The sequence below is a fragment of the Triticum aestivum genome, chromosome 7A (genome assembly GCF_018294505.1).
Source record: "Triticum aestivum cultivar Chinese Spring chromosome 7A, IWGSC CS RefSeq v2.1, whole genome shotgun sequence".
NCBI classification, from domain to species: domain Eukaryota; kingdom Viridiplantae; phylum Streptophyta; class Magnoliopsida; order Poales; family Poaceae; genus Triticum; species Triticum aestivum.
In genome coordinates this window covers 93,052,297-93,078,824 of record NC_057812.1, presented here as the reverse complement: position 1 = coordinate 93,078,824, position 26,528 = coordinate 93,052,297, and the positions used below count along the sequence as shown (strand labels likewise).

At 45.8% G+C, this 26,528-nt stretch overlaps 1 pseudogene; it reads left to right on the top strand.

Annotated features, from left to right (window-relative positions):
* LOC123153094 (UDP-glucose 6-dehydrogenase 5-like) overlaps positions 1 to 2,454 on the top strand; it is a 52,738-nt pseudogene extending 50,284 nt beyond the window's left edge.
* The last annotated feature ends 24,074 nt before the right edge of the window (positions 2,455 to 26,528 follow it).

The window sequence follows — 26,528 nt, the reverse complement described above, 5'->3', positions numbered from 1 at the left end:
TGAATACTTTTATGGATTTGAGAACACTTGATATATGTCTTGCAATTGAATACTCGTGGTGACAATGGGGTATCATATTGATTCACTTGATATATGTTTTGGCACTCAACTTGTTGATTCCCGCGGTGACATTGGGGTAATCTATGCATAGGTGTTGACGCACGTTCTTGTCGTTATTTCTCCGGTAGAAATCTTGGGTCACTCTTGTAGTTCTTTGTGTGGATTGAGTATTATGAATATGAATATGCTTTGGTGTTATTCTAGTACGAACTCTAGGATAGATCGAACAAAAACAATAGCCTTGTGTTATTTTAGTATGACCTATTGAATAGATCGATCGGAAAGAATAGCTTTGAGGTGGCTTCGCACCCTACAAAAAATTCCTACCTTTTGTTCTCCGCTAATAGGAACTCGGGAGTGATTCTTTGCTGTACTTTGAGGGATAATCATATGATCCAACTATGTTAGCACTGTTGAGAGATAGCACTAGCGAAAGTACGGACCCTAGGCCTCGTTTTTAAGCATTGCAACACTGTTTTTGTGCCCATTTACTATTTTCAACCTTGCTGTTTTTATTTATTCAGATTATAAAAACATATGTCTACCATCCATATTACACTTTTATCACCATCTCTTCGCCTCACTAGTGCACCTATACAATTTGCCATTTTATTGGGTGTGTTGGGGACACAAGAGATTTCTTGAATTTGGTTGTAGGGTCGTTTGAGAGAGACCATCTTTATCCTACACCTCTCACGGATTGATAAACCTTAGGTCATGCACTTGAGGGAAAATTGCTACTGTCCTACAAAACTCTGCGCTTGGAGGCCCAACACGTGTCTACAAGAATAAAGTTGCGTAGTAGACGTCAAGCTCTTTTCTGGCGCCATTGCCAGGGAGGTGAGTGCTTGAAGGTATATCTTTAGATCTTGCAATTGAGTCTTTTAGTTTCTTGTTTTATCACTAGTTTGGTTTATAAAAGAAAACTACAAAAATGGAATTGAGGTTGCATCATATTATTGATCTTCTTTATAATCTCTTTCTTGAAAATGATGGTTCGGAAAATTGTGCTCAATTTTTAGAAGACGAAGTCAATAAAATGTTTGGCACAAAATATTTGAGTGATGAGCATGATTGCAATGTTATTAGTATGAATTCTTTGAATATCCGTGGTGCTAATGATATGCAAAACTATAAGCTTGGGGAAGCTATGTTTGATGAAGATGATATTTTTAGTCCCCCAAGATTTGATGTGCAAATTTGTTATAATGATTTCATGCCTCCTATTTATGATGATTATAATGATTGAAGTGGATTTGGAGAGGTCATGACTTTATTTAGTGATGAATCGACCATTTTGGATGAGGTTTCAATTGACTATGATAATAAAGTTGCTATATATGATGATTATGGTGATGACATGTATGCTATAAAGAATCTATCCCTAATAATAAAGCACGGATTGACTCCGTGGGTTCACCATCACAATACGCTTCTTCACGTGAATTTACGCTTTCCTTTTTTTCACCTATATTATTTTCTACATACGAGGTGGTACTATTCGTCCAAGGTGGTACAATATTATATCAGTTTTTTTCCACCTATATTGGTATTTCCCGTACGTCTCACGCGGCTCTCAGTTGGACTCCAACTCTCCATCACTCGCCTCCTCTAATTTCTGCCATAAATATTGATTGAATCCCATGGACGTGGAGGTGGTGGCGGACATCTCCGAGGCGTGGATCGGCCGCTAGAACAACAGCGATCGACTCCATCTACGAGCCTGGCCTAGAAGACGTCATTAAGTTGTGCCGTGGCCACAACCTATTCTTCAACAAAGACGTTGGCGAGGTGGATATCATCTTCTTCTTCGTCAACACTGACACTGAGACCCTCGGCCTCAGCACCGGCAAGGCCGGTGATCTTGGAGAGCGCTCTGCACATGATTGCCGACGTCTCCCGCTCCGATAGGATCGTGATCGAGAAGTCCACCATGTCCGTCAATACCCGCCGAGGACATTGAGAAGATCCTGTCCAATTTAGTGTTCCTCGCCGAGGGCACCGCCGTGCAGGACCTATTCATGCCCGACTGCGTCCTCATCGGTAGTTGCGAGATACCCGAGGGGCAGACCACCGTGAAGGTCCTTAACCTTAAGGACATGTACGCGCATTGGGTCCCGTGGACTGCGTCATCACAATCAACCTCTGGTCGGCCGACTTGTCCAAGCTCGCTGCCAACGCCTTTCTCGTGCAGCGTATCTCCTTTGTGGATGCCATTTCTGCAACGTCATCGAGGTGTCCTACTCCATTGGCAAGGACTCGCACATCGGCCCGTGCTTCCTCTCTGCTGGCGTAGGCTTAGGGGGCTCGTGCTTCCCACCGACCATCGATGTGTGCCGGGGTCTGCTCGAAAACGAGGCCATAGTTAGCATCTACGACTCGCATGTGACCTAGGAGCAGGTGCGGCGCGACCTTGCCATGGACAAGTTTGACTTGGACCACCCGCGCCACCTGCAGCCGGTGGGCGAGCCCGCCAGGCAGCCCGTTGTTGTCACGTCGGACGCGTATGAGGCCGCCCGCTTTACGCACGCCATCTACATACTGACCGAGTGGGAGGAGTTCAGGAGCCTCGGCTACAAGCATGTGCATGATGTCATGCAGAAGCCGGCTTATGTCTTCGATGGTTGCAGCATCGTTGACTTGGAGAAGATCCAAGACATCGGATTCATCTTCAACGCCATTGGCAAGCTGCTTGACCAGTGACTCAAGGACATGCCAACCGTTGCTTGTGAGGCGATGCACAACTGTTTGCCGCGCGTCCGCGATCGTTCTTCTTAATTAATCACAACACAAAGCATTGTTAAATTTTAAGAGAATTCATATACTCTGTATTATAAAATCAAAAAATTCACATATATGAGGACTTGGTGTGTAGAACTTTTCCGTTTTTCCCTGAAGCAGACAATAGAATATCCAAAGTAGTACGAAGAGAGGCCTAAGCAAAAGCAAAGGGCAGCGAAGCAACGAGGTAGCATACTTGCACTAATATGTTTCATGCGAGCTTAGTGCTTTCTTATTATAATTATTTAAATTTTATATTTAATAGATATGATTCATGGGAGAGCACCTAATTTTGCTTCGCAATTTCTGATGGATTAGTTCCAAATTACAAGGATACGAGTGTTCAAAAGATAACTAACTAAAACACTGAACATGTTAGTTTGATGATCTGTGACTAACAGTTATATGCATGTTCTCCTCTCTTCCCAGTTGTGTGTGTTGCATTACTGAATTCTAAAGAATGTATGTGTTTTAGGATTTTTGGTGATGTTTGTTCAAGCATAGAAGAAATTTAACTAGGCTTGAACTTTTGGTAGAGAATATCCGTATAATGTCCTTGCTCTAGATTAATTACTTTGTTGTCGGAACTTTTTATCAATTGTTTATCCCATGTGTGACACCAAAATATGGAGTCATGATCAGCCCCTTTTTCAGTTTTGGAGATACACTAAATGGACACGGAGAAAAATACGAAAATATATCATATATGCATGTATTTCCGGCTTTTCATTGCGAGAGTTAGATGACCTGTAAATGTTAAATGAGATGCTTTTAATTCCAGTTCTCAATTTTTTAAAGTTAGATCCCTTGACAAGCTTGCGGTTTTGCATATGTTGTGCTAATGTCTACTACACAACCTTCTTCTTGTAGATGTTGTTGGGCCTCCAAGTGCAGAGGTTTGTAGGACAATAGCAAATTTCCCTCAAGTGGATGACCTAAGGTTTATCAATCCATAGGAGGCGTAGGATGAAGATGGTCTCTCTCAAGAAACCCTGCAACCAAATAACAAAGAGTCTCTTGTGTCCCCAACACACCCAATACAATGGTAAATTGTATAGGTGCACTAGTTCGGCGAAGAGATGGTGATACGAGTGGTATATGGATGGTAGATAAAGGTTTTTGTAATCTGAAAATATAAAAACAGCAAGGTAAGTAATGATAAAAGTGAGTGTAAATGGTATTGCAATGCGTTGAAACAAGGCCTAGGGTTCATACTTTCACTAGTGCAAGTTCTCTCAACAATAATAACATAATTGGATCACATAACTATCCCTCAACATGCAACAAAGTGTCACTCCAAAGTCACTAATAGCGGAGAACAAACGAAGAGATTATGGTAGGGTACGAAACCACCTCAAAGTTATTCTTTCCAATCAATCCGTTGGGCTATTCCTATAAGTGTCACAAACAACCCTAGAGTTCGTACTAGAATAACACCTTAAGACACAAATCAACAAAAACCCTAATGTCACCTAGATACTCCAATGTCAACTCAAGTATCCATGGGTATGATTATACGATATGCATCACACAATCTCAGATTCATCTATTCAACCAACACATAGAACCTCAAAGAGTGCCCCAAAGTTTCTACCGGAGAATCACGATGAAAACGTGTGTCAACCCCTATGCATAGGTTCATGGGCGGAACCCGCAAGTTGATCACCAAAACATACATCAAGTGAATCACGTGATATCCCATTGTCACCACAGATACGCACGACAAGACATACATCAAGTGTTCTCAAATCTTTAAAGACTCAATCCGATAAGATAACTTCAAAGGGGAAACTCAATCCATTACAAGAGAGTAGAGGGGGAGGAGAAACATAAGATCCAACTATAATAGCAAAGCTCGCGATACATCAAGATCGTGCCAAATCAAGAACACGAGAGAGAGAGAGAGATCAAACACATAGCTACTGGTACATACCCTCAGCCCTGAGGGACAACTACTCCCTCCTCGTCATGGAGAGCACCGGGATGATGAAGATGGCCACCGGAGAGGGATTTCCCCCTCCGGCAGGTTGCGAGAACGGGTCTAGATTGGCTTTCGGTGGCCACGGAGGCTTCTGGCGGCGGAACTCTCGATCTATTGTGCTCCCTGATCGTTTTAGGGTATATGGAGATATATAGGCGGAAGAAGTACGTCAGGGGGGCCACGAGGGGCCCACGAGGGTGGAGGGCGCGCCCTAGGGGGTGGGCGCGCCCCCCTACCTCATGGCCTCCTCGAAGCTTCCTTCACGTAGACTCCAAGTCTCCCTGGTTGCTTCTGATCCAAAAATAAGTTCCGTGAAGTTTGGGGTCAATTGGACTCCGTTTGATTTCCCTTTTCTGCGATACTCTAAAACAAGGAAAAAAACAGAAACTGGCACTGGGCTCTGGGTTAATAGGTTAGTCCCAAAAATGATATAAAAGTGTATAATAAAGCCCATAAACATCCAAAATAGTAGATAATATAGCATGGAGAGCAATCAAAAATTATAGATACGTTGGAGACGTATCAGCATCCCCAAGCTTAATTCCTTCTCGTCCTCGAGTAGGTAAATAATAAAAACAGAATTTTTGATGCGGAGTGCTACTTGGCATAATTTCAATGTAATTCTTCTTAATTGTGGCATGAATATTCAGATCCGAAAGATTCAAGACAAAATTTCATATTGACATAAAAATAATAATACTTCAAGCATACTAACTAAGCAATTATTTCCTCTCAAAATAATATGGCCAAAGAAAGTTCATCCCTAGAAAATCATATAGTTTAGTCATGCTCCATTTTCGTCACACAAGAATGCTATCATCATGCACAACCTCGATGACAAGCCAAGCAATTGTTTCATACTTTAGTAATCTCAAACCTATAAACTTTCACGCAATACATGAGCGCGAGCCCTGGACATAGCACTTTGGGTGGAATGGAATAATGAGGGGGTTATGTGGAGAAGACAAAAAGGAGAATGTGTCACATCAACGAGGCTAATCAATGGGCTATGGAGATGCCCACTGATTGATGTTAATGCAAGGAGTAGGGATTGCCATGCAACGGATGCACTAGAGCTATAAATGTATGAAAGCTCAACAAAAGAAACTAAGTGGGTGTGCATCCAACTTGCTTGCTCACAAAGACCTAAGGCACTTGAGGAGGCCCATTATTGGAATATACAAGCCAAGTTCTATAATGAAATATTCCCACTAGTATATGAAAGTGACAAAACAAGAGACTCTCTATCTTGAAGATTATGGTTCTACTTTGAAGCACAAGTGTGGCAAAGGACAGTAGCATTGTCCCTTCTCTCTTTTTCTCTCATTTTCATTTTTTTTTCATTTTTTGGGCCTTTCTCTTTTTTATGGCCTTCCCTTTTTATGGCCTTTCTCTTTTTTTTCTTTTTTTATTCCTCACTTGGGACAATGCTCTAGAAAATGGTGATCATCACACTTCTATTTATTTACAACTCAACGATTACAACTCGATACTAGAACAAAGTATGACTCTATATGAATGCCTCCGGCGGTGTACCGAGATTGCGATGAATCAAGTGTGACATGTATGAAAAATTATGGACGGTGGCTTTGCCACAAATACGATGTCAACTACATGATCATGCAAAACAATATGACAATGATGATGCATGTCATAATAAATGGAACAGTGGAAAGTTGCATGGTGAAAGGATCGGGATGGACCTAGAGGGTGGGTGAATAGGTACAAATACAAATTTTAATTGTTACTTGGCAATTTTAGGCAATAGTGCGGAATATGAAAGTGAGCCTAACAATTGCAAGTGTGATGCTAAGTGCTAAACAAGATAATCAAGTAATACAAGTAAATGAGTAGACTGACACAATATGATTTAGGTAAGTGCAGATGAGACAAGTAACCACAAGCAGAGAGTTAAGGTTAGGGATAACCGCAACTCCGAGAGACGATGATGTAAGCCGATGTTCACTTCCTTGGAGGGAAGCTACGTCACCGTTTAGAGAGGTGGGTGTCACCACGAAGGCACACCAACGCCATGAAGGCTCACCCTGTTCTCTCTTTGAGACAACACCACGAAGGCGTTTCTCAACCACTAGTGGTAGACCTTGGGGTGGTCTCCAAACCCTCACAAACTTTTCCGGGGGTAATCACAAAGGTTGATTCCTCTCCGAAAGACTCCTACCGCCTAGGAGTATCCAACCTCCAAGAGTAACAAGAACGATGGGAAAAGCTCAAGACTTGCTCAAGTCACAAATTCCTTTGGTTCAAAGAAGGGGAAGCAGTGGATCTATCACTTGGTCGGACAACTTCTCTCAAATGCTCTCAAATCCCTTGGGGATCTAAGATTTGGTGTGGAGAAGTGAGAAAGAGAGTGTAATGTGTTCTAGGGTTTGTTCAACGTGAGTGGTCAACCCCATCCCGAACGGGAAGAAAGGCTATATATAGTGGTAGTGAAAAGCTAGCCGTTTGGACACTTAAGGCATAGGAGCTGCCGGACGTCCAGTGGGTACCGGACGACTGGTGACATAGATCAGACCGGACGTCCGGCCGGGCAGCCGGTCGTCCGCTCGCTGGAGTATAAATCTGACCATGAAAACAGCACAGGTAGTGGACATCCGGAAGGCGCCGGTCATCCGGAGCCCGGACGTCCGGTGTCATCGGACATCCGTTAATTGTAGTTCTGTTGGAGTGCACCGGATATCCAGAAGTGAGCGGACATCCGGTGACCGGACATCCGGTGTGACCGGTCTTCTGCTAATTTCAGTTCTGTGCAGACTCACCGGACGACTGGAGAGAGTCGGATGTCTGGTGGGTTGAGAGAGGCCGGACGTCCGCAGACTTCGGACGTCCGGTGAAAGTTGGACCTTTTAGCTTGGAAACCTACTACCACTTTTGCACAAGTTAGAGGAAGAATTTATGAGATGGTATGAGAGGGAATTTTGTGGTTTTGAGCAAGTTCTTTCGCGAAATCCATCGATCCCCTCTTAATAGTGCGGGATCCCTACACTCAAGAGCAAAACCGAAAACAAGGAGCCGAAGCTTTTTATCTTTGTCTTGTGTCTCTGCTCTTGGGTGATATATGTTGTTATGTCCTTAGTCATGATCCACACACACACATAGCCCTTGGGACATAATCCTGAGAAATACTCGATAAACATGATTAGTCTCAATATGCATGTTGTCATGAACATCAAAATACGATTAAGGGTATGATTGCACTTTCAATCTCCCCCTTTTTGGTAGTTGATGACAACATATATGCACTTTTTAGAATAAAGCTTTGAATATCGAAAGAATTTAAAAACATTGAATATCGAAGGGTTCGTTGTGGAGCTCCCCCTCAATATGTGCAATAACTCATAGGTAAACATGAAGAGAGCTCCCCCTCACTATGATACCAACACAACCAAAACTTATACACAAGATAATCAAGATAACATCAGATTTAGAATAGGCTTCACAAGGATTCATCACTCATAGCATATAACATAAGTCGGTGCAAACATATCATAAGTTCAATAACAGGTTAACCACATAGCATGAGTTCGATGACATGATAATAGGATAAGATCATAGCATCATATCACATAAATAAGTGCCTACTCATATCACATAAATAAGTGCCTACTCCCCCTTGGCAGCAAATACCCAAAAGGAGGTGTCATAACAGCATCAAAGAGCATCATCGTCATCATCATCATGAGCACCACTACCACCAGCCTCGTCAAGGAAGTCAGCCCACTCAGGACCCGAAGGAAAGCCAAAGTCAGAAGGTGGATCGTTAGGAAGACGTTCATCGTCACTCACATCATAAACTCTGGAGTCTCTCAGACGAGCCTTCAAAGCATTCTTGGAGGTGACCAAGCGTGTGGCAATGTCGTGATTTTTAGAGCAATGAAAGGTAAACATCTTCATCATGGCAGAGTGAGCTTTCCCAGGAAAGCGGGAGATGCGACCAAAAGGTGCACAGCCGGAAGAAGTAGACTGAGTGGTGGAAGAAGGAACACTAGCCGGGGTACGACGAGTAGGAGCAGAAGAGTCCTTGGGAACCCAATCCTCCGCCATGTGAGATGGAATGACCCACCGTTCGTGCAAGTGAGTGCGGGAAATGGGAAACGGAGCAACACTCTCGATAAATGCCTGAAGGAAGGGGGCATGAGGAAAGGCTCACTTGTGTTGAAAACAAGCCAGACGGATCTCATGCCATAGAAAGTGAGGGATATTTATCTTCCATGTGGGAGACTCATAGAGGCGATGCATGAGATCAATGCAGTAGCTGTTACATGACCCCTTGTCACCCATCTTGGGATATATGGTGCGAATAACACACTGAAAAATGATGTAGAATGGTGAGCGCCAAATTGAAACTTGGTTCAGGCCCTTATGTTTCTCCTGATTAGACATTTCACTTATGGGCTTGAGAAGATCCGCACAGACCTCTATGCTCTTGGGTTTATGGTTAGGGTCATCCTTATTGATTTTGAACCCTGTGTCAGGAAGACCAGGAGCAGCAACAAATTGAGCATAGGATGCCGTGAGCATGGTGTAGGAGGTCATCCAAGTGACAGTTTTATCGGGACCAAAGTAACAAGTGGCATAGAATTGATGAATTGCAGCATAGTTAAAATCTTGCTGGAATTCAAATGGTGCAGCAAGACTGGAGGACTCAATGAGCTCAATGGCTCCCGGATATTTCTCTGGATGAGTGCGGATGTGCTCTAAGTCGATGCACATATGGATAGATAACCCTTTAGGAATGACTATGGTGGTGAAAATGTTGGCTTGGACATTTGTGCGAAAACGAGCATCCTATGAATCGCTGAGAACAGTGAATTGATTTACATCACGACGAAGCTTAAGGTAAGAAGCGATGGGAACCTCATTGAACCGTTTAATGATGCGGCCGTGAGGGAGTGGAGGTTCAAGAGAGATGCGACGGGCAGCACCTGGAGGTTGAACCAGAGGAGGAGGAGGCTTGAATGTGGGCCGACGAGTTCCAGGCTTGGGTGCAGTGGTGCGAACAGCAACATAAGTGGGTTCCTCAATTTCTTCCAATTCATCCTCGTAGTCGGATTCTTCCGTCGAAGAGGCGCTAGTGGAGCTGCGAGGGTGAGCGGCACACTTCCGAGGACGAGCGCGCTCCTGTGAATCATCGGACCCACCACGACGAGACGAACGAGAGCCTCCAGCGGTGACCTGCTTTCAAGCAGAGCGCTTTGTCCGTGGCATTGCTACCTCGGGAGGTCGAGAAGCAGTTTCCCCCGAAACCGGCCGGGTCGAGAGAAGAGCGATTGTGTTGACCGGATCTGAAGGTCCGGTTGGTCCACGCTCACCACACCAGGTCGGAGGCGCGACGAAGGCCGGAAGGGCCGAAACGGGGTCCCGGCGGCGAGGGGTCCAGCCCGTGAAGGCAGCAAGGAGAGAGTGCGACGGCGGTGGGGAGAGGAGTTAGGTTTTAGAACTGACCGGACCACACGCCCGAGTATAAATATAGGCGGGCGAGAACAGTACCGGACATCCGGTGTGAACCGGACGTCCGGGACCTGAGAGGGCAACCTGACACGAGAAGTAGCGGACGACCGGCAAAAAAACGTACATCTGACGCGTTAAGACAGAGCAGTATTTAACGGAAGTCCGGTTACAGCGGACAACCGGCAATAGGGCACCAGAGAAATTTTTACGGATGACCGGTACAGATCGGACGACCGGTGCAAGAGCACCAGAAAGGATTTGATGGACGTCCGGTCTTGATGGACGTTCGGTGGTCTTATATATCTTTTCGAGGAAGACTAGGGTGCCATAGTTGGTGCTAATGACAATGATGGAGAGATGATGAGTGACATATGTAGTAGGATGCAAGGACACCCTAGATGAAGCAATGAGTTTCCTAAGCCAACAATAATAAACACACATACTGCTCACATGTTGTTCTAATGACAAGGCGGTGGCTGATGCCACCATGTATGAGTATACGTGACATGACACTGCAAAGATTTGAACTTTGGGTCCATAATCACTACGCCATCATTGAAAGCACCATAGTTAGAGTAACATGGTAGCTTTGATAGTGTTTGTTCTTTTTATGCATTTCATAGGGTGAGAGAACGCATGAGTTGAGTGTCTCCCCCTAAATATATGCCTATATAGAGACAGGACATTATGACAATGCATGCATGAGTACTAGTTTTCACATAATGTTGTCAAGCTCCAAGATACCAAGTTCACGCCTAAGTTGGAAAAATCTTGCCTCATCCAATGGCTTGGTGAAAATATCTGCAAGTTGCATATCTGTGCCAACATGAGCAATGTCAATATCACCCTTCTCCACATGATCTCTCAGGAAGTGGTACCTAATGTCAATGTGCTTGGTGCGGGTATGATCTTTGGGGTTCTCAGCAATATTAATGGCACTTTCATTATCACATAGAAGAGGCACATGTCTATAGGTGATACCGTAATCCTTCGAAGTTTACCTCATTCATAGTAACTGAGTTGCACAACTGGCGGTTGCAATATATTCAGCTTCGGCAGTGGAGAGGGCAACACAATTTTTCTTCTTTGAGGACCAACTTACCAAGGAGCGTCCAAGAAATTTACATGCACCGGAGGTGGATTTACGATCCACTTTGTCTCCAGCCCAATCCGCATCCATGTACCCAATGAGATCAAACTTAGCATCCTTGGGGTACAATAGACCCAACTTTGGGGTGTGAACAAGGTATCTAGGAATGTGCTTAACCGCCTTATGATGGCTTTCCCTAGGGGAAGCTTGAAATCTAGCACACATGCATACACTAAACATGATGTCTGGTCTAGATGCACAAAGATAAAGCAATGAACCAATCATAGAGCGGTATTTAGATGGGTCGAAGGGCATACCGTTTGAGTCTTCAGTGAGTACAGTTTTGGTTGGCATGGGGGTCTTACATGGGCTAGCATCAGACATGCCAAATTTTGCTAGGATATCCTTGAGGTATTTGGCTTGAGACAAGAAAATTCCTTCTTGAAATTGTTGAATTTGAAAACCGAGGAAGAACTTCAAATCCGCATTGAGTGACATTTCAAAATTCTTGGTCATTGATGCCGCAAACTTCTTGCATAAATGAATATTAGGAGAACCAAAAATGATATCATCTACATAGATTTGGCATAAGATCAAATCACCTTTGTCCCTCTTAGTAAAAAGAGTGGGATCGATCACCCCTCTCACAAAACCATCATCGAGTAGAAACTTCTTAAGATGATCATACCAAGCACGAGGTGCTTGTTTGAGGCCATACAAAGCCTTATGAAGTTTATACACATAGTCTTTGTGATCGGGGTCAACGAACCCAGGTGGTTGTGATACATATACTTCTTCTTGTAGAGGACCGTTAAGAAAAGCACTTTTCACATCCATTTGATGTAATGTAAAGCCATTGAAAGCAGCATAAGCAAGTAAGATTCGAATGGATTCAAGACGGGCAACGGGGGCAAAGGTCTCACCAAAGTCCAAACCTTCAACTTGTGAGTACCCTTGTGCCACTAACCTTGCCTTGTTGCAGATGATTACGCCATTCTCATCTTGCTTGTTCTTGAAAATCCACTTTGTTCCAATGATGTTGTGTTCCGTAATTGGCCTCTTGACTAATGACCACACTTGATTGCGCTCAAAACTATTCAACTCTTCTTGCATAGCAATAAGCCAATCGTTGTTTGTCAACGCATCTTGTACCTTGAGAGGCTCAACACTAGACACAAAAGAGAAGTGAGCACAAAAGTTTCTCAATTGTTTACGAGTGACTCTACCTTCCGATATGCCGGTGAGGATTTTATCAACATCAACATGACCGGCCACTCGAGGCATGATGGAGGTTAAGGTTTCGCGAGATTCAAATTGATGTCCATCATCCACATCCTCAACATATGGATCATTAATGTGTGGTGGAAGATTCTTCTTCTTCTTGCATTTGTTGAGGTTCATTGTCAATGATTGCACTTTCTTGTTCTTTCCCTTGAGGATGATCTTGTTCTTGATGATTATCATGAAGAGGAACTTGATCATCATCTTGTACTTGGACTAAGGGCATTGATTTAGTAATAGGTGCTTGTGGTGGTATGGGTGTGGAAGTAGTTTGATGGTGTGTGAGGCCTTCATCTTCTTCTTCATCATCATGAGGTTCTTGTTCCATTGGAAGAAGTGCACCAACACCCATCGTCAAGATATCTTGAGAAGAATCTTCTTCACCTATATCACTTAGATCAACTTGCTACCCATGGGAGCCTTTAAATTCATCAAACACCACGTCAGAAGTTTCTACAACACATCCATTGGATTTGTTGTAGACTCTGTAGGCGTGAGAGTTTGATCCATAACCAACAAATATGCCCTCAATGGTTTTAGATTGAAATTTTCCTAACCTCTCTCTTTTGTTGAGGATGAAGCATTTACACCCAAATACACGAAAGTACTTGACATTTGGCTTGTTCCCGGTCAGGAGCTCATATGGAGTCTTTTCCAATATCGTGCGGAGGAAGAGCCGGTTTGAAGCATGGCATGCAGTGTTGACGGCCTCGGCCCAAAAACTATGTGGAGGCTTGTATTCATCCAACATGGACCTTGCCATCTCCACAAGGGTGTGGTTCTTCCTTTCTGCAACACCATTTTGTTGGGGAGTGTATGGAGCTGAATATTGATGCTCAATCCCTTCATCACTAAGAAATCCTTCCAAGGTGTAATTCTTGAACTCGGAACCATTATCACTTCTTATTGCCATGATTTCTTTGTCAAACTTGCGTTGTGCTTGCTTGGCAAAATCAATGAAGGTGATCTTCGTCTCGTCTTTGGACTTGAGGAAAAACACCCATGTGTATCTTGAGTAATCATCCACAATGACAAGTCCATACTTTTTCCCACCAAGACTATCCCATGAAGGAGACCCAAACAGATCCACATGAAGAAGCTCCAAAGGCCTTGAAGTAGACACAATATTCTTGGGTGGGTGCTTTGATTGATGTTGCTTCCTGGCTATGCATGCACTACACACACGATCTTTCTCAAAAGTGACATTTGTTAGTCCAAGGATGTGATTTCCCTTTAAGAGATCTTGAAGATTTCTCATGCCGACATGGGCTAGTCGGCGATGCCATAGCCACCCCTTGTCGGACTTGGCCATTAGACAAGTGGCATGGAATGTGCTCTCTTTTGAGAAATCAACTGTGTAAAGGTTGCCATCCAACTCTCCAACAAAGGCCACTTCGAGAGTATCTCTCTTAAAGACTTTCACATCCATAGTCCAAATAGTGTATCATAACCAACAGAGGCCAATTGGCAAATAGAAACCAAATGATATTTAAGGGATTGGACAAGCATGACATTTGCAAGAGACATGTCATTTGTGATAGCCACCTTACCCAAACCGAGTACCTGTCCTTTTGATCCTCCACCAAACATAATGCTCATAAATGGTTGAATAGCTTCCATGAAATCGTAGAGCAACTTGCTATCTCCGGTCATATGATTGGTACATCCACTATCAATCACCCATTTTACTCCACCGGAGAAGGCAACCTACACACAGTTATTACTTGGTTAGAGGCACCCATTTTGCAATGGGACCTCTCAAGTTAGTCACAAGGGTCTTAGGGACCCAAATAGCATAAAATCGAAATGCATTTCGAGGACCAACAAACTTTGCACGAACTTCCCCATCCTTAGTCTTACGAAGAACATAGGATGGAGGCATGAACTCTTTTGGCTTGATGACAGCGGGCATGCCCCTTGTGGCCTTCCCACAAAGAACCTTACCTTTCTCCTTGTGCCCTTCTCGTACAAAAGTTTCTTCTAGAGGGATGGTGCACTTTTGAGAGGGTGTCTTCTTCTTGCTTGTGCTTGGGTCAAACCCGAGTCCTTCTTTGGCAAACACTTCACTGTGTTGGCTCAACACCTCATTAAGGTTCTTTTGCCCTTGAGCACATGTCATGAGCCCTTTCTCGATTTGAGCTTTGAGAAAGCGACTCTCCTCAAGAATAGATGCTAGATCACTACTAGAGTTAGTAGTACAAGCATCAACATTGATAATAGGAGAAGAGTAAGCCTTGGCTAGAGTTTCTAGATAAGCAAGCCTGAGTGTCTCAAAACTCTTTGTAAGAAGGGTGAGCTCTTCTTCCTTGGTCTTGAGGGACATGCATAGGAGCTCACAATCCTTAGAGAGAGAAGCATTAGACTTTACAAGCTTACTTTTATCATTCATCAACTCTTTGCAAGAGTCGATAGCCTTTTTCAAGGAGGCAAGATCTCTAGTATGAACATCAATGTTTGCACCAATTTTTAAGCATAGTTCATCATTGCGTGCTTCCTCATATTGGACTTTCTGCTCAAGGATTTCACATTTTTCCTTTTCCTCAGTGACGAGGGTTTCGAGTTCCTTAATGGAAATGGTGTGCTTACTCACCATCTCCATAAGCATACGAAACATAGTGAGCTTCTTTCCTTTAAGAGAGCACATGAACTTATTTAGTTTAGCAAGCATAGGATCATTTATATCATCATCCTCATACCTATCCTCCGCATCAAGATACTCTCACTAGGAGTAGGAGGAGTGAAAAGAGGAGAGTTTGATCGTGGGGTTACCTTGACCTTGTCAGGAGAGTGTTGGTCCTCTCCATCTTCTACCACGGCCTTTGCCATGAGACACTTGTGAGCGTTGCCCTTGTAATCCTTCATGTAGTTGTAGGTGACAACTTCACCACTCTTGTTGACTAGCCTCAATGTGTTTTGAGAATCTTGAGCAACCCTGGCAACACCACTAACATCATCAAGATCGAATTCTTCTTGAGCAACCATTGCTTTCCCATCTCTCTTCTTGATCTTGGAGTTCAAAGGATTTGGCAACTTCTTCTTGGGAAACCTTGGTTTATCTTCTCTCTTCTCATAAGGGCACTCGTTGGAGAAGTGGTTGGTTTCTTCACAGTTGTAGCATTTTCTTACTTTCTTCTTTTGAAACCTCCCCTTGAATTTTCCCGCGCTAAACTTCTTGACAAAGAGAGCCATGTCTTCATATGAAGGGCCCTCATCGGATTCAACCTCATCACCATATTCTTCTTCATCATCATCTTCTTCTTCTTCACTTTGCTCATCTTCACATACATGCTTGGCCTTCAATGCAAGATTGATCTTCGACGATGGGGTGCCATGCATGGCAAGATGTTTTGTAGCATTTGCCTTTGACTCTTCAAATAGTTGGAAAGTGGATATGATGTCATCTGTAGTCATTTCCTTGAAGGCATGGTGTTGTCTTATGTCCCATACCATCTGATGGTGATATGGAGCAAGAGCATGGAGCAACTTGTCCACAAGGAATCGCTTAGTCATGTTGAATCCATTTTGTGTCTTGTAACACTCACATGACTCAATATCAGCGGTGAGAGTCATGAGACGCTCAAGGAGTTGATTTGGAGTTTCACCTTTCTCCATACAAAAGTTTTGCAATTGCCCCTTGGCAATTTCATATTGAGCACTCCGAAGGGTGGAGGTACCGGTCCTGGATCTTATAATACTTTCCCATAATTCCTTGGCACTTGTGATGTGTATGAAAGGTCTCCTTTGCTTTTCAACCATACCTCTCCTTATACACATGATTGTCGTGTCATTCAGATTCTTGCCATAAATTTCTCTTGGTGTAGGATTCTTTGGATCAACCACATGGTAACCATACTCCAAGATCTCTAGCATCTCATCATTTCCAAATCGAAGATGATCCTGCATAGCAACTCTCCACAAAGCAAAATCGGAAGTGGAGTCAAGTAAAGGAGGTTTGCTTTGAGAGTTATATTTTGGTTTCTCAACTTGGGGTCTTGCATAAAGCCAAGGAACACTAGAGTGTTCATTGCTAGGAGGTTGTTGACCAAGTGACGGAGTAGGCACAGTTGGTCTCGAAGCCGCACCACCCGAAAGTGGTGCAAGCATCATGGACAATGTGGCTATCCTCATTTGGACCAAGGCCTCTATAGAAGCATCATGCTCCTCCTTTTGCTTAGAAAGGGCCCGTTCTAGATCCTCAGAAGTAAAGGTCTTGACTTCAGAAGAAGCCTCGCATTTATCCTTCGGATCTACAACAAAGGGAGTCCCATCGGGGTTCATCTCGCTCCAGGGCAGTTATGCCACAAGAATAGAGCACGAGGCTCTGATACCAATTGAAAGGATCAAGATGGACCTAGAGGGGGGGTGAATAGGTACAAATACAAATTTTAATTGTTACTTGGCAATTTTAGGCAATAGTGCGGAATATGAAAGTGAGCCTAACATTTGCAAGTGTGATGCTAAGAGCTAAACAAGATAATCAAGTAATACAAGTAAATGAGTAGACTGACATAATATGATTTAGGTAAGTGCAGATGAGACAAGTAACCACAAGCAGAGAGTTAAGGTTAGGGATAACCGCAACTCCGAGAGACGAGGATGTAAGCCGATGTTCACTTCCTTGGAGGGAAGCTACGTCACCGTTTAGAGAGGTGGGTGTTACCACGAAGGCACACCAACGCCACGAAGGCTCACCCTGTTCTCTCTTTGAGACAACACCACGAAGGTGTTTCTCAACCACTAGTGGTAGACCTTGGGGTGGTCTCCAAACCCTCACAAACTTTTCTGGGGGTAATCACAAAGGTTGACTCCTCTCCGAAAGACTCCTACCGCCTAGGAGTCTCCAACCTCCAAGAGTAACAAGAACGATGGGAAAAGCTCAAGACTTGCTCAAGTCACAAATTCCTTTGGTGCAAAGAAGGGGAAGGAGTGGATCAATCACTTGGTCGGACAACTTCTCTCAAATGCTCTCAAATCCCTTGGGGATCTAAGATTTGGTGTGGAGGAGTGAGAAAGAGAGTGTAATGTGTTCTAGGGTTTGTTCAACGCGAGTGGTCAATCCCATCCCGAAGGGGAAGAAAGGCTATATATAGTGGTAGTGAAAAGCTAGCCGTTTGGCCACTTAAGGCATAGGAGCTGCCGGACGTCCGGTGGGTACCGGATGACCGGTGACATAGATCGGACCAGACGTCCGGCCGGGTAGCCGGTCGTCCGCTCGCTGGAGTATAAATCAGACTGTGAAAACACCACAGGTAACGGACATCCGGAAGGTGCCGGTCATCCGGAGCCCGGTCGTCCGGTGTCATCGGACATCCGTTAATTGTAGTTCTGTTGGAGTGCACCGGATATCCGGAAGTGAGTGGACGTCCGGTGACCGGACATCCGATGTGACCGGTCTTCTGCTAATTTCAGTTCTGTGCAGACTCACCGGACGACTGGAGAGAGTCGGATGTCTGGTTGGTTGAGAGAGGCCGGACGTCTGCAGACTTCAGACGTTCGGTGAAAGTTGGACCTTTTAGCTTGGAAACCTACTACCACTTTTGCACAAGTTAGAGGAAGAATTTATGTGATGGTATGAGAGGGAATTTTGTGGTTTTGAGCAAGTTCTTTCGCGAAATCCATCGATCCCCTCTTAATAGTGCGGGATCCCTACACTCAAGAGCAAAACCAAAAACAAGGTGCCGAAGCTTTTTATCTTTGTCTTGTGTCTCTGCTCTTGGGTGATATATGTTGTTATGTCCTTAGTCATGATCCACACACACATAGCCCTTGGGACATAATCCTGAGAAATACTCGATAAACATGATTAGTCTCAATATGCATGTTGTCATCAACATCAAAATACGATTAAGGGCATGATTGCACTTTCACATGGCAATATATCTCGGAATGGCTATGGAAATGACATAATAGGTAGGTGAGGGAGTCCTGGATTAGGGGGTCTCCGGATAGCCGGACTATCTCCGTTGGCCGGACTATTAGACTATGAAGATACAAGATTGAAGACTTCGTCTCGTGTCTGGATGGGACTCTACTTGGCGTGGAAGGCAAGCTAGGCAATACGTATATGGATATCTCCTCCTTTGTAACTGACCTTGTGTAACCCTAACCCTCTCTGGTGTCTATATAAACTAAAGGGTATTAGTCCACAGGACAACAATCACAACATACAATCATATCATAGGCTAGCTTCTAGGGTTTAGCCTCTCTGATCTCGTGGTAGATCCACTCTTGTACTACACATATCTTCAATATTAATCAAGAAGGACGTAGGGTTTTACCTCCATCAAGAGGGCCCGTACCTGGGTAAAACATCGTGCCCCCTGCCTCCTGTTACCGTCCGGCCTAGACGCATAGTTCGGGACCCCCTACCCGAGATCTACCGGTTTTGACACTGACATTGGTGCTTTCATTGAGAGTTCCGCTGTGTCGTCGCCACCAGGGAGGATGTCTCGTCCCGCCTTTAAAGACGGCACTATCGCTGAGGGAGCTCTGGCTATCGGCCAAACTCTCTGGCTAGGTGGTTTTCTTATGACCGCCTATTCGGCCGCTGCACCGACGATGACTTCTCAGGTCATCGAAAGCAATCTTCACGTCAACTAGGAACTCGCCGAGCAGTTAGATCCAATGGAGCTCTCTTCCCTGAACGAGCTCTTGGATCGCATCGCCGCCCTGGGAGTCGCTACAAACTACGATCAGATTGGGCCTAAACCCGATCTGAGAGAAATTAACTCTCCCCAGGTCACCCATCACGTTGCAGTGGTGGAAGAACAATGCGGAAACCCTTCATCTATCTTAAGGACTAGATACGTCCGGATTCCCGATCCATCCAAGCCGGATACCCGCGGAGGGGAGGATGTCACTCAAAGCCTGAACCCAGAATCAGGCAGCGGGCTAGATTTACCAGAAAACATCCAAGAATCCAAACTTTCGAGTTCGGAAACTCCTTGGCCACTGAGCCTCAGATTGGGTGAGGATTCGGATTCAATTCCACCCACCCACCCAAACATACGCGATCTATCCCAAATTAGGCAAGAGCCCGAAGAAACAGTACACCATTACTGGGCCAGATTCCTCCTGGTCAAGAACAGGATAAAGGACTGCCGCGAGGAAGACGCAATTTCATTCTTCTGCAATAATTGCACGGACAAGGGAATCCTCAACGCCATAAGTCGTCGCGAAATTACATGCTTTGCCGACTTGGTGTCCATAGTACGAAAGTACTATGCGATGGAAAGCGCCTGGAAAACCAAAATAAAATTTTGGGATAATCCGGCCCTAAATACAAACCCAGTCTGAAATAAAAGGGTGCATTATCACAATACACCTGGGTTAACTACCAAAAAGAAAAAGCCCTCTACAGGGCAAGGAACCGTACTAGAGGGATGGCTCAACGGACCCTGCAAAATTCATAGTACAGCAGATGCGATACCAGTGCATAGCCTTAGAGCATGCTGGATACTCCGGCAGGTGGCCAAAAGTGGTGAGGATCTACTCCTCCCAAAAACCACAGAGCACCACCCCGAGACAACAATACGGTCTTAACGGTCTTTGAGACCTTCGCGTCAAATAATAGATGGAAGCGAACACTCCGCAGCATGTCCGAAATCTGCCACATAGCAGAAATAAATCTTTGGAGCGACACGGCTATTACCTTCAATGCCAGTGACGAACCTAAATTCCGAACAGCCCAAGTACTAGCCACACTGGTCCTCAGTCCAATCATGGACGGCTTTCGACTCACCAAGGTACTCATGGACGGCGGCAGCGGATTAAACCTCATCTATGAGGAAACTCTTCAAAAGATGGAAATAGACTATAGCCGCGTTAAGAAAAGCAGCACAACCTTTAGAGGAATCATCCCCAGACGGGAAGCACGCTGCACTGGAAAAATCACACTAGACGTGGTATTCGGCACGCCGGATAATTATAGGTCCGAAGAAATTACATTCCAAGTGGCCCCATTCAGCAGCGGATACCACGCTCTATTAGGGCGGGAGGCGTTTACAATCTTCCAAGCCATACCCCATTACGGGTACATGAAGCTTAAAACGCTCGGACCCAATGGAATCATCACTCTTGTTAGTAATCCGGACATAGCACTCCGCGCCGAAAATAAGACAGCTACACTAGCCCTTGAGGCACTATCCGAAGCCCTAGCGGCCGAAGAACTAACTGCGTTGCGCTCCACGGTGAACAGGGACGACGTGATACTCAATAAAAGATCCAACTCCACCTCCTTTAAGCCGGTGGATGAAATAGTCAAATTCCAAGTCCATCCAACGGACCCTACAAAAACAGCTTCCATCGGGGCACAATTAAACCCTGATGTCGACGCCGCACTGCGAAAGTTCCTACGCGAGAACTGGGACATTTTTGCCTGGCACCCTTCATACATGCCAGGAATCCCACGCAGGTTGGCTGAACACAGCCTAAATATCCTAAAAGGATTCAAGCCAGTCAAGCAGGCTCTTCAACGTTTCTCCGAGCCTAAAAGACAAGCCATGGGAGAGGAACTAGCCAAGCTATTGGAGGCCGGATTGATCAGAGACATAAAACATCCGGACTGGCTAGCAAACCTGGTGATGGTACCAAAGAAGGACAAATCCTGGCGCTTGTGTGTCGATTTTAAGGACCTTAACAAGGCCTGCCCAAAGGATCCCTTCCCCCTCCCTCGCACCGATCAAATCATCGATGCTACCACAGGACACGATTCATTGTGTTTCCTCAACGCATACTCCGGCTACCATCAAATCAAAATGGCAGAGCCAGACCAAGCCGCAACGGCATTCATCACACCATACGGCCCATTCTGCTTCAACACAATGCCCTTTGGGCTAAAAAACGCCGGTGCAACATATCAGCACATGATTCAGACATGCCTGGCAAACCAGATCGGCAAAACAGTGGAGGCATACATGGATGACGTGGTCGTTAAAACCAAGCATGTCGAAACTCTAATAGACGACTTGAGGCTCACATTCGACAACCTCCGAACATATGACATCAAGCTCAATCCGGAAAAATGCGTTTTTGGCGTACCAGCAGGAAAGCTCCTAGGATTCGTTGTCTCCAGTAGAGGTATTGAAGCTAATCTGGCCAAAATCGGAGTGTTGTCACAGTTGGCTACCCCAACAGACCTCAAAACAAATACAAAAATTGACTGGATGTGTGGCGGCTCTAAGCCGCTTTATCTCCCGCTTGGGAGAAAAGGAATTACCCCTTTATCGCCTCCTCCGGTGCACCGAACACTTAGAGTGGATGGACGCCGCCACGGCCGGACTCAATGAAATAAAAGCCATATTGGCAACAAACCCATTCCTGGCCGCGCCAAACATGGCGAACCAATGCTATTATACATTGCGGCAACTCATCAAGTAGTAAGCGCAGTGCTTGTCGTCGAGCGAGAAGTGGACGGACACAAATTTCCCCTTCAAAAGCCAGTTTACTACGTGTCCACTGTCCTTACTCCATACAAATCACGGTACCCGCATTATCAAAAGATAGCGTACGCGGTATTTATGGCATCTTGAAAGCTGCGACACTACTTTCAAGAGTGTTCGATAACGGTAGCCTCGTAAGTACCACTTAAAGATATTATAAACAACCGTGACGCGACGGGCCGGATTGCCAAATGGGCCATTGAGCTCCTCCCGTTCGACATAACTTACAAGCCACGGCGAGCTATTAAATTGCAAGTTTTGGCTGACTTCGTGGCTGAATGGACGGAAGCCGAACTCCCTAAAGAGTACGTCACATATTCAAACTAGATCATGCACTTCGACGGCTCCAAGATGTTGGCTGGTTTGGGGGCTGGCGTCATTTTGACGTCCCCAACAGGAGACACCATTCAATACGTGCTGCAGATAATGTATACAGACTCCAACAACGCAGCCGAATATGAGGCCCTTCTACATGGTCTCCGGATGGCAGTATCCATGGGCATTCAATGCCTAGAGGTGCGCGGGGATTCAAACCTTGCAATATCCCAAATAAATGGAGACTTTGATGCCAAGGATCCAAAAATGGCCGCTTATCGCAATGCCGTCCTAAAAATGTCAGCTCGGTTCGAGGGGCTCGAATTCACCATGTGGCTCGGGAAAACAATCAGGCGGCGGATATCCTCGCCCGCATTGGCGCAAAACACGACGCGGTCCCTCCCAACATTTTTTTGGAAAGGCTTTTCAAGCCATCCGTATCATGGGAAGGGGACACCGGGAACAACAGTCCAGACCCGGCCAAAATACCCGATGCCGAACTCTCTGACACAATCGGAGGCTCTGCCATCGAAATAACACAATCAGCCCACAAAATAATGGCCATTATTGCCCCGTGGACAGAACCATTCCTGGCCTAACTAATTAGACAGGAACTTCCGGAGGACCAAAATGAGGCACACTGCATAGTGCGGCGATCCAAAGCCTACAGGGTCCATGAGGGAGAATTGTACAAAAAAAGCGCTACCGGAGTCCTTCAAAGGTGCATCTATGAAGAGGAAGGGCGGAATCTTTTGGCAGAAATTCACGCCGAACTCAGCGGCCATCACTCCGCAGCCTAGGCTCTTGTAAGCAAGGCCTTCCGCACAGGATTTTATTGGCCAATGGCCCGGGCAGACGCACAGGACTTGGTCCAACGTTGCGCTGGTTGCCAGCTCTTTGCAAATCAAAGCCACATGCCACCTACCGCCCTCCGAACGATCCCCATTACATGGCCCTTCGCGGTCTGGGGGCTTGACATGGTCGGACCCCTTAAAGGGGGAACCCAAAAGAAAAGATATTTATTGGTCATGGTGGATAAATTCACCAAATGGATAGAGGCTAAACCGGTAAAAACAACCGAATCCGGACCGGTGATAGATTTCATATCCGGGGTTGTACACCGTTACGGCGTCCCCCACAGCATCATCACTGATAATGGCCCGAACTTCACGGCCGACGAGGTAAAACTCTGGTGCAGCAAAATGGGCATCAAGCTCGATTACGCTTCAGTCTATCACCCACAAACCAACGGTTAAGTCGAACGAGCAAATGGTCTTATAATGAGTGGCATTAAACCCCGATTAGTGCACTCCTTAACGGAGTCCGATGCGCACTGGGTAGAGGAGCTTGACTCCGTACTCTGGGGACTGCGGACCATGCCGAATCGTAGTACCGGATATACACCATTTTTTATGGTGTACGGCGCAGAGGCAGTCCTGCCCAGTGACATAATTCATGACTCACCTCGAGTGCGCATGTACGAAGAAAAAGAAGCCGAGCTCAATCGGCAGGACGGTTTGGACACCTTGGAGGAAGAGCGCGACGTAGCCAAAGCCCGTTCCACATTTTACCAGCAACAGGCTCACAGATACCAAAGCAGAGAAGTACGGGCCAAAACTTATAACGTTGGCGAACTAGTTCTACGGCTGCCGGATAAGAAAAAGAACAAGCTCGAGCCCAAATGGGAAGGTCCCTTCATTATTGACCAAGTTCTGACTGGTGGAGCGTATCGATTGCAGGATGCATCGACTAGTCGACTCGAGCCGAACCCATGGAACGCAGCCAGGCTCCGAAGATTCTATGCCTAGCTCTGGACTGTACGTTAGTCCCCTCCCTTTGTCCATTTTCTGCATATGCATCATCTGTCTTGTTTCCCTTTCTTTCTTTTCATTTCCCTAGGCCTTCAAGGGTCACCTTGTGCCTCACTCATACATCATAGATGCGCTAGCCGCACTCTTCATACCTGGGGGCTTTTTTCATAGAAGCTTAAATTATTTACCTGGGCCCCACGCCCAACACACGTGTTATACTTTCGCATGTACCTTTTTTCACCATTATATGCATCGATATGACTTAAGTTTTGGCCAAGCTGGGTTGCCTGGCTCTTGTATTTATTCCCTACGTTCTCGTTAATTTGGCTAGGGCATAAGGGGAGCACCTCTGCGATTGTTACTGCCGGGTCAGCTGGACGTGTACCTCAGACTGGGTGAAGCCGAAAGCTAGCGTTCTTAAGAGAATATTTGGTCGGTGAACAAAAGACTTTTATTTATTATCCATATCTGCCCCCAGATGTTTTTTATGCGCTTCTTGTCGCAGTCCAGACATGCACTTTAGGGCATGCCTACCCAGGGAAAGGAACCCTTAACGGAACTATTCTCTCTGGAAGATGTTTCTTACTACCCATGTAATATAATATAACTAGTTGGGCACTTGTCTGTTAAAGCACTAATGAACCCTACGCCTGGTCTCCACGCATGCCCCGGTTCTCACATAACCGAGAGGGTATTCGGATACACTCCAGACTGTCAGGTCCTGAGGTTGAAGCGAAAAGGCTGCCACGACAAACGATCTACAATCTGGCTAGAAGGCATCATACATGTCACTTTGAAATTACATAGTCAATTTGACTGGTTGAATTCCTCTTCAATGCCATCCAATAGGCTGTCCAGTCTTCAGTCCTGTTGGGAATATTTTGCGGCCAATTCCACTTGGCCGTACACTAAACTCACAAGGATCTCCTTGCCATCAGGCCCCACAGGTCCGACTTCGGCCATGTGGTTCGGGTCAGCCTTCGTGTACCGTGTCTTCACCATTGCCCAAGCTTCCCTGGCGCCCTGACGGCAGGCCGATATCTTCCATAATCGGAAGCGCCGCCGTGCTCCCTTCATCTTTTTTGTAAGCTCTCCAAGGCCTTCGGGCATGGAGACGGACGGCCACAAGGCTTGGGCGACGCCTTGCATCACCTGCCGAACTCGTTCATGCAACTGTGCGAGCTCAGGAAGAAGATCACCCGTTGAACCAGGCATCTCCTCGGCAGGACGACCTGTTAGCATACCTACAGACATAGCTCTGTCAGCCAGCTTCCTCGCCGGACTCTTTTACAAAGTTCGTTCAAGCACTTACTGAATATGCCGCGTCGAAGCCGCTGATTCTCCTTAACAGAGTCCGACAATTGGGCACGAACATCTTTTAGTTCCACACCCAGCTTGGTGTTGGCATCTTGGAGATCATTCTTCTCCTGCCTCACCCTAGTAAGCACGCTCTCACCGGCCTTCAGCTGGCGTATGAGCTGTTGCTTCTCCGGATTCACTCCAGCGTCATCTACAATGTTATCGTCAGATCTGCATATAAAGCCGCACTCCAATATGGTACTTGTCATTTTAGGGATATGTTACCAGAGGGGGTCTCTTTGGGCTCCCCTGCTGCGGCCAGTGCGGCCTGAAGTTGGGCTTTGCACTCTTCCAGCTCATGGGATAGTTGAGTGTTCTTTTCTGTAAGAACCTACATAACAAATGATCCTTAAACCAGTTATCCTAATTGTTTCAAGTCTCAGGGGCTACTGATATATATAATCATCAAATTTTCTCACCCGTATGTCTTTTACATACTGCTCCGTGGCTCTGGCTACACCATTTTGAGCGGCACGGAGGTGCGCGTCTCCCGAGTTGAAGGCATCCAATGCCTCTTGGGAGAAACAAGCGTCATGAAGAACAGTCCGGCGACGCCGGTGGTTCATGGCACTTTCCACCTCAGAATGGGTGGTGGACAGTCTATCTGTATCCTCTGTCGGAGGAGCACCCGGCGCACGCCTTGTACTTGTTCTCACCTCTGAGTCCGGCCTTGGAGCCTGGCTTGTGGAGGAGCGATCGGTAACCTCTCCGGGTATTAGTCCGGTGAGCGCTCTTTTTCCTGAAAAGAAGGCATGGGCGTTAATATGCCTCTGTAAATAATGTCTTGCAATAAAGACGGCATGCCATACTGCTGCGCCGGTGCCTCAATCCGGACTGCGGATCCTTTCAGCCTTCCTGGCCTAGCGGCCCCTTGTTGGCCAGTTGCCACAGGCTCTGCCTTCTGCCCCGAGGACCTCCCCTGCAAAAAACGGCTGTTATAC